Raw genomic sequence first — 8,537 nt, 5'->3', positions numbered from 1 at the left:
TTGAATTCCCAGGACACTCACCCCTGCCCTGCAGCTTCTAAAGCAACATATTAGCCACCAGTACACTGTAGACAAGGCCCAGCAGGGACCCCAGGATGATGAGGGCCACTGTCATAGGCAGGGTCCACTGTGAGCCCGGCATGGGTGCCTGGCTGGACTCATGGGTCCTTCAGGGATGACACATGTCCGCCGGAAACAGAAAATCACCGACATTGTCAACAAGTACCAGAATAAGCATTTGGAGCCAGAGTTTTATACTTCATTTTTTCAGGAGGTTGGACTCAAGAACTTCAGTTCTTAGACCACTGCCTGTCTAGGACAATTGTACTCCAGTTTGGGGCTATAATATCAAAGTAAAACAATTTGATAGCTGATCACTGTAAAAATAAAACAAATCACTACCCCCCCTTCAAAAAAAAAAATCCTGATAGGCAAAAAGAGTACAAATCCAAGGGGCCACCAGACCCGCCCCCAGAGACACGACAGCCAATCCGCGCACACGCTTCCAGGCCACGCCCCGGCGCCCTCCCTCCGCCCACCCGAAGGTCAGATTGCCAGGCAGTCACGCGGCAGGCTTTCCGAGGGGCAGACGTGTCTGCGGTTCTCCCGAGCGGCGCCGGCCCTTCTCCCTCCAGGCAGCTGAAGCGGCTGCAGCGGCGGCAGCGAAGTCCCTCCGGGAAGCGCGGCGCTGACCGAGCGGCTGCCGCGGAGCTTCGTGCCGAATGCGGCGGCGGCAGCGGTGCGGCCCCGAGATGGTTCGCGGGCGCCTCGGCTCTGGGGCTCTCCCGGGCGGCGGCGGCGGCGGCGGCGGCGGCGCTGTTCCTCTGGGAGGCGCGGCGTGGGCCGAGCGGCGGCCGCCCGGCAGCCAACATGGCGGTGGTGGACGCGGCCCCGTGTGATGGTCCGCGGGCAGCTGTTCGACGTCGGCGGCGCTCCAGCAACCTGGTACTTCGGCGAGGGCTCCAGCTGCGTGGTGTGGTGAGTGTCCCTGCCCCGCCGGCCGGCCGCGCCCGCCCGCGCGGCCCCCCGCCTGGCCTCGGCAGACGCAGCTGCGGCGTCGGCCCCCGGCCCGGGCCGCGGCCCCGAGCCCGGCCCGGACCCCAGCGGGCTGCCCCGCCGTCCGCGCACCGGGGGTCTCGGGCGGGGCCGGGCTGCTCGCGCTGGGGCGTTGCTCGGGGCGCTTCCCGGCCGGCCCTCGCTGGGCGCGGGGAGTGGAGGTGGAGGCCGGGACCCTGGCCGCCAGGGACCCGCAGGACGGTAACAGGGCCCCGACCCCCGGGCGCTCCCCTCGCGGCCTTCCCTTGACGTCGGGACTGTGAAGCCGCGAAGCAAAGCGGTCGGCAGCGGCGTGTGTGCACAGCCCCGAAATCGTCATCTTGTTTGTCCCCCTCGCCTGCGTTTGCCGCGGCCGGCTTTGCTTCAGCCCCTTCCGTGCTGCCAGGGCTGCTCTCCTGCGCAGCCTTTCTAAGCAGCATGAGCGGCACCAGTGTTGGCGTGGAGTGTTTGAATCTTGAGGTTTCTTAATGGGTGTTGGTGTGGTACCGTTCGCGTTTCAGGAAGGATAAGCCGGCATTCCTGTCTTGATTTCTTCAGGGGTCATTTGGAGTTGGGCCTAATTGGACTTTTTTCCCCTTTTACCGCGCGTGAGCTCCGGTACTAGCATAAAGGCATCCAGACGTTTTAGCACAGTGACTGGACTCTTCCAGTTGCTGCTTTAGTGCTCAGTGTGTATGCGGCCCCGAAGGAGTTCTTGCAGGAGCGCATGCAGGCTCCCTTGTCTGGCTCCAGATCCCTCAGAAGCGTTCGTCGAATGGGGTGAGACAGCGTTGTTTTTTATTAGAACCGGCTATTTTGTGCTGATGGGTACTTGTGGAGCCGTTCCTTTTTAAAGCTTAATGTTCTCGAAAGACGTAAATGTTTTGATGAAGAGTGTGTGATTTATTTTCTGAATCTGTTCTTTATGAGTTTGGCCTTTTTTATACAATGTCTTTTCCTAATCATTACGTATCGGATATAAAGAGTAGAGTTTGAAGTGAGCCTTTCCCAGTGGGTGTGGTTTTGATAGAAAGCCATTAGGTACAAGTCACAATTGAAGCTGTGGAATCCAATCCTGGAAAAGGGAGTAGGTGGGAAATGTGGAGGACTGTGTAGGCAGAAGAGAGTTCAATTTTATATTTCTGCAATGCAGAACCATCAGAGTAATTGAAAAGGGGCAGGCGCCCGATAAGTTTTTCAGGTATTTGGAGAATCTAGATAAAATGGTGGAAATAAGAGGAGAAAACTGAGGTGAAGAATCAGATTGTGTGACCTTCTAGAGGTGGAGTTACGTAGTGGCGTGAGAGATGAAGATGCTAGAGTCAGTAAGGGGCTCTTGTCAGACGAGTGGTGGACTTTTCATCATGGCAGGTATGGGATGAAGCAAAGGATGATGAGGTCTTACAGGGTAAGAGGCTGAAGAGGTGGGATTGGGATTTAGGAGAGATTCTGAGACAGGACGTGGTGATGTGATATGGGGAAGGTTGTTAATTCCAAGGCTTGCAGCCTGGGGGGATGGTGGAAGGAATAGTGTAGGCAGAAGAGGTTTGTTAAGGAGAAATACTGAGTTCTGGTTTGGACTCGTTAAGTTCATGATGCTGGTTTATGAGGCCCTTTAGACTATCTCTGGAAGGCGTCCTGAAAATAAAGGGATTTAGCATCTGGAGATGAAAATTAGTTCAAGTGGTAGTCCGATGTGAATGAACACAGGTTCTTATTTGAGATCATTGGTTAGGTGAAATTGCATGCATATATTCTTTGTGTTTATCGTTTTAGTAAATAATCCATAGTATGCAGTACATTTTCAAAGCATTCATTGTCCCAGAGAGTTTAAGAACCAGTGAGACAGAAGAGAAAGAGCAAAGAAGAAAACTTGACAAGGAAGTAGTTTTAAGGGGTGGGCAAAGAAGAGGAAGCTGAGGATTGGTGAGTTGTATAAGACTCAGGAGAAAAGGAAAAAAAAATGATATGAAAGAGAGAAGCTGAAGTTGTATGGTTCATGATATAATTAAGGTAGATATGTTGGATAAATTCAGCTTGAAACATTTTCTGAATGTGACTGAGAAGTCAGGTCATCTCCGTAGAGATCTTAATTGAAGCCTTGAGAAGGGACAAGATGAGAAAGAAATGTGTGAGCTGAGCTGAAGGGATGCCTGACTTGAGGTGTCCAGAGTGGGCTAGCTACAGAGGAGGAGGAAGAGGTGTCGTCAGAGAGCAGAGACCTGAGAGTCCACATTGTCAGAGGAGCCTGGGGACATAGTGCTAACTAGGAATCGGTACTGAGGATTGTAGAGAGCACAGCACAGCTGGAGGACAAGCTGTTGGATTTGTTGACTTCCAGCTCTCCAAAAAACATAGTTTTAACCAAAATTTCGTTGTGCTCACGTTCCTGATGGTAGTGTCCTGTCCTGTTAAGGTCTCTGTAATTGCGGCAGGCTAGTGAGAACTGCCGTTTAGTCAACACTTTCTGCTACTTTTTCTTTTAGGCAGATATTAATTAGTCCTCTTATCCACCCTGCAAGGGGTGGTTCCTTCCAGTAAAATGGAAATTTGAGACACAGCGAGGTTAATTCATTTACCCACAGATACCCAACTAGGAAGTGGTAGAGCATCTCTTTCTGGTTCCTAAGTGATACTAAACCAAAGGTCAGAGTTTAGAAAATACATGCTTTCAATAATAGAAAATATCTATTGTCTGCTTTCTTTGTGATTTGCTTTTTTAGCCTTTTACGGAACGTTTCATGCAAGGTCATTCACTTAGAATTCATTGAACAGCAGTTCTCTGCGAGGACTCAAGGGGCGCCTGCCCTTCAGTAGCTGCTGGTCCAGACAGTGGGGTGCAGTTGGGCGGAAGTATGGAATGCCCATGGGGAGTGCTGTGGGGGCAGAAGGCCGGGCTGGTGTGTCTGGCTTCACAAACCTTGGCGTTGGGTGTGGATGTATGACTGGGAGTTTTCCTTGAGACGTGCATTCCAGGTAGACAAGAGTTCACATGCCAGGGCACAGAGGTCTGAGTGCCGCACATGTGGTCAGGAAAAGCAGGAGTTGTCTGGGAAGAGAGGGTGTGGGAGGCACCTTGGGGAGAAGACTGGAGGGGAGGCAGCTGGGATGGGTGGGGCCGAGTCCTGAAGGACTTTGTTTTCTAAGGAGCTGGGACTTGACCTGGTAGGTGAAGGTCATTGAAGGATGCCTTTTTTTCTGCTGGTTCCTCTTTAAATTTTGTGTTTCCCTCATCTGTCTTTGACTTCCTCCCCACTGTGCTTGTTCTCTCTTCTTTCTGCTTATTTAAGGGTACTCAGTGGGTGTGATTTTTCTTCCCCATCTCCAGGGCCATTTTGAAATGTATGTGGGTTTTGTTTCGCTTTTTGTTGTTACATTGATTGGAGGTGTTACTGGCCTTCGGGGTGTCTGTGGTGGAGGTGGATGTGCCAAACGACCCGCGTGCAGTGTGCATGCAGCAGTCAGTCCCTGCACCAGAGGAGCGTCCTGTTAAGATGCCAGTAGTGTTTCCCAGCAGCCAGTCCCCAAGAAAGACTGGGCCCTAGGCAGGTCCTGAATTCTGAGATTCATCTCCTCCATGAACTTGTCCTTATTTCTCTTGGCTCTAGCACTCCGCCCATCCCTCTCTGGAACTTTGCTGGGTATTGGTAGCACCTGTTTGAAAGGCAGGACCAGCAGTAGTACAAATCATGTACAGACGCTCCAAACTAGATTCCTAGTTGTGCTGGTTTAAGTGTTAATGTAACTTTTAATAAAGAAGTCTCGTGTGGTTTTTGGAGCTCAAAGATTTGAGGAGACCATCTTACATGAGCAACAGGAAACCCAGAGTTTCTAAACAGTTTCGAGTGCAAGTAAAATGCAAACAAAATTCATTTTGATGTTAGTAACATCCCTAATAATGTGCTCCTGGTGGTGGCTATAATTGGCTATAATTGATATGCCATTCTGCTGAATTTAATTTGTATGTTCTCAGTTCCCAAGCATTAATAAAAAGATTTTTGTGGAAAACAGGCAAGTTGAATTTTCCGGGAACTATATATAGTTTATTCCTGACTTTGCTCGCAGTAATGTACCTACTAAGTAGAGCACAACCGATTCCCCGAGAAACATGTCAAGGTACCCCACCCCGCGTCCAGCCTGCTGTGCCCGCCCACCCGCCTGACCCTGAGAGGCTTTTTCTTCCTGTTTGTTTCTCTTTTCTCTTTCACTTCTTGGGGCTCCCATACCTTTGAAAGCCAACAGGATAGATGTTCTCCAAGGTCCCTCTTAGATGCGCAGTCTTAGGGCAGGCTCTGGGCTCTGAACCCGTCCGTGGCTGGTAGGAGCTGGGGGTGGGGTGCAGACCATCTAACAGTTGCAAGCTTGCCTTAGGTGCTGTGGTTTCAGGGTCATTTCATCCTCATCTTTGAGGTATTATTATTATTATTTTTTACCTTACAGATAAGGAAACCAGGTTGCAGGTGCCTTGTCTAGGGTTCACAGCCAGTAAATGTGCAGCAGAACTGAGATTTGTCTAGATCTCAAAACGTGTAAATTTTTTTTTTCCTGAACTACTTTAGACTTTCCTCTATTAGAGCGAGTTACCTGGAAACGTACTTCCTGCAGTTCGGGTTCCTGAATGTGTTAGCACCAAAGTATAAAATGATGATTGTCGTGACCAACTTGGGCCTGTTGTGGAGATAGAAGAGAGAGGAACCAGAAACTTGGAAGGGGTGACGGAGGTAGGGTCAAAGCAGCTTCATTTTTATCAGAAGGGTGTTCATCAGTGTTTATCCTTCTCACTCCTACATTCTCCACCAGTTTCTTGATCTTCATTCACTTGGTAACGTTACTGAGCGTGTACCTGACTTACGTGCTAAGCGGTAGGATTGAAGTGGTTTTTACACTTTGGTGTTTACAGCCTAACAGGAAAGTAATCCCGTTTACTCAGTAGATGACGAGGTGCAGAGTGCTCCCTTCTGTACCCATCGAAAGTAGAGCAAAGATTTGAAGAGTAGTCTGGGAGGGTAGGGTTTCCTGGAGGAAGTGCTGTTTAAGCTGGGACATGGAGAATGACGTGGAGCTAGCTGGGTGAAAGGTGGGGAAGGGTGCTAAAGCATTTCGGGCACGACTTGTAGAAAATGGGCTGTAGAAATCGGGGAGTCTGTGATTAAGATCCAGGGATATTTCGCATGGTGTTGCAGGGACAGGAAGAGCAGTTAAAGCTTCAGGTATGGATGTAACCAGGAACTAAAAACTAGACCAAGGCAGCTACTCCCCTCCCTCTTTACATTTACAAAATCTTCTTGCATCCTGCATCTCTGCACAGCTGTTTTTTTGTTTTTTTCCTCTCTTCACTTTTACCACATCCCTGTGCACTTGGCAGAAGAGCACTGCCCCTAGCTGCCCAGAGCACCCTGACCCCTTGGGGAGAGAATCTGATCCAGCTTGGGCCAGTGTGCACCACTGGTCCCGGCACCTGAGGCCCAGATGGAGTCATGTGATAAGGCTGGACCTCTCTAGGGTGGCGCAGTGAAGTGGGGGTGGTTAGGAGCTGTCTCCCGCTGACCTCTGACTGACTAGGGTAGTTCTCCGTGCTGCTTCCCCTGCTCTTCTTGTGCTGGGCGGAGGCCTGCTGTTGGGTGCTGGTGGGGAGGAAAGGAGGGGAGGGCAAAGTCGTTTAGGCAGGAGAGGGGCTTTGGGTCGCTTTTAGGGCTCTTCTGCCTTCCTGTCTCTGGCGGTGTAGGGGTGGCATTCTTTACAATCTATTGAATATTGGATACATATATAATGTGTGAGCCATGCAGCCTAACAGTAAACACCCAGGAACCCACCACCCACTGAGTGACTTCAGAGCAGATTATCTGAGGCCCATGTTCTGATCCGTGGCTGGAGTCTGTACAGTAGAGTAAGTAAGAGTCTGTGCTCTGGACACCTGTCTGTGACCTGAGCTTGTTTTTCTGTCCTATAGAGAGAGGGTAGTGATACCCACCTCAGGGCTGGGGGGATTGGGTGAAACATGTAGGTGAGCGCTGAGCCCTTAGCCTCGGGCTAGTGCTCTGGTCATTACTGCCTGGAAGTGAGTGGGCCTGGCAGAGCCAGGGTCCTCCGTCACCTCAGTCTCTTGGACATCGTCCTGGAGTGCAAAGCAGAGTCCGTGAAAGTGAGACTGCTAGACTTGGGTCCCACAGTTGTGTGGGTTAGGGCAGCCCCCTCTCCTGGTGAGATTTAACAGTCAGAGAATCTTCTCTGCCAGGCCCTGGTCCATGTTCCCGCCCTCCCTGAGGGATGCTGCAGAGCCTGTTGGAGACAGACTGATAAGGAAATAGATTACTGTGTCACTGTGTGAAAACACTGATATAAGATCATTCTGGACAGAGCTGCAAACTTAACTCCACCTGGGCTTCCCAGTTACTAATTAATTCAGCAAGTGTTGTCTGTGTGTACTAGTACACAGACTAGCTGTTCAGCTGCTTCAGTGAACAAAACACCAGGTCCCCAGGCAGCTCGTGGTCAGTGGATGCCTGGCTTGGAGGGAGGACTAAGAAGGCTTGGTTAGGCCTTGGCTTTAGGTTCCTTCTAGTGAGTTTCCTTTTATTTCTCTTTGTTATAGCACTTACCACAGACACAGGTCTAAGATACTTTTTTTTTTCCCAGAGTTTATTCATAAATCATTTAATTTTAAGTGACTGCCTATTTTTCTGCCTTTGGAAAACTGATAGAGGTGGCTCATGCACAAACCTATTTTTAAAGTAAGTTACTCTTTTTATTGTTATTAAAGGAAGATTAAACGATCTCTGAGCAGTTCTTGGAGTTAGCAGATCCTTTTCTTTTTGTTACATATGTCCCATAAAATAATTTTGAGACTTTGAAGCTGAAACATGATTGTCCCCCCTATTTAAGAATTACATAGTCTGTTGTAAGACATAAAGCTGTGGTTGAGAAATAAAAAAGTTGATGGCACATCCTAACCCAGAAAAGAAAGTTTCTTTTTCAGCCAGTCAGAATCTTCTACACAAATTTCAAACTTTTTCGCTGTGCTTTGCATTTAGTGCTGGCACTGATGGGTTTGTGTCTCCAAGCCCAGGTCCTCCCAGAGCCTCCTGCCCGGGTGCTGGGGGGTTGCTGGTGGTGGGGTCCAGTGCAGACTCTGAGAATTGCCTTTAAGGCAGGCTGGAGGGGCTGGGCTTAGGGGGAGAGTTTGAGACTGCAGCAGCTGCTAACTCTCGGGGTCCCACATCTTGCAGTTTGGACTTCATCAATTCATGTTACAAGGTCCTTTGAAATGCTCATCCCTCTCTTTATACCATACTGAGTTTTAAAAAATTGACCAAACAGCAAGCAACAGGAGGCTGTCCCTTGTTTTCTACTTTAAGACAACTATATCAACATAGTATAAATTGTAAATGTTCAGTTCACTGCAGATTTACAGAGTTGTGCATTCATCACCACAGTTTTAGAACATTTTCATCATTCCAAAAAGTTTTTTATCTAGTGTTTTCTTATAGTATTTTGAGATTCGT

General features: G+C 49.4%; 1 pseudogene; it reads left to right on the top strand.

Annotated features, from left to right (window-relative positions):
• Nucleotides 1-828: 828 nt before the first annotated feature.
• LOC140690892 (RNA-binding protein 3-like) overlaps nucleotides 829-8,537 on the top strand; it is a 200,193-nt pseudogene continuing 192,484 nt past the window's right edge.

This window comes from Vicugna pacos, chromosome 32 (assembly GCF_048564905.1).
Source record: "Vicugna pacos chromosome 32, VicPac4, whole genome shotgun sequence".
NCBI classification, from domain to species: domain Eukaryota; kingdom Metazoa; phylum Chordata; class Mammalia; order Artiodactyla; family Camelidae; genus Vicugna; species Vicugna pacos.
The sequence above is the reverse complement of the archived record's forward strand: the minus strand, read 5'-3'. Positions and strand labels throughout refer to the sequence as shown.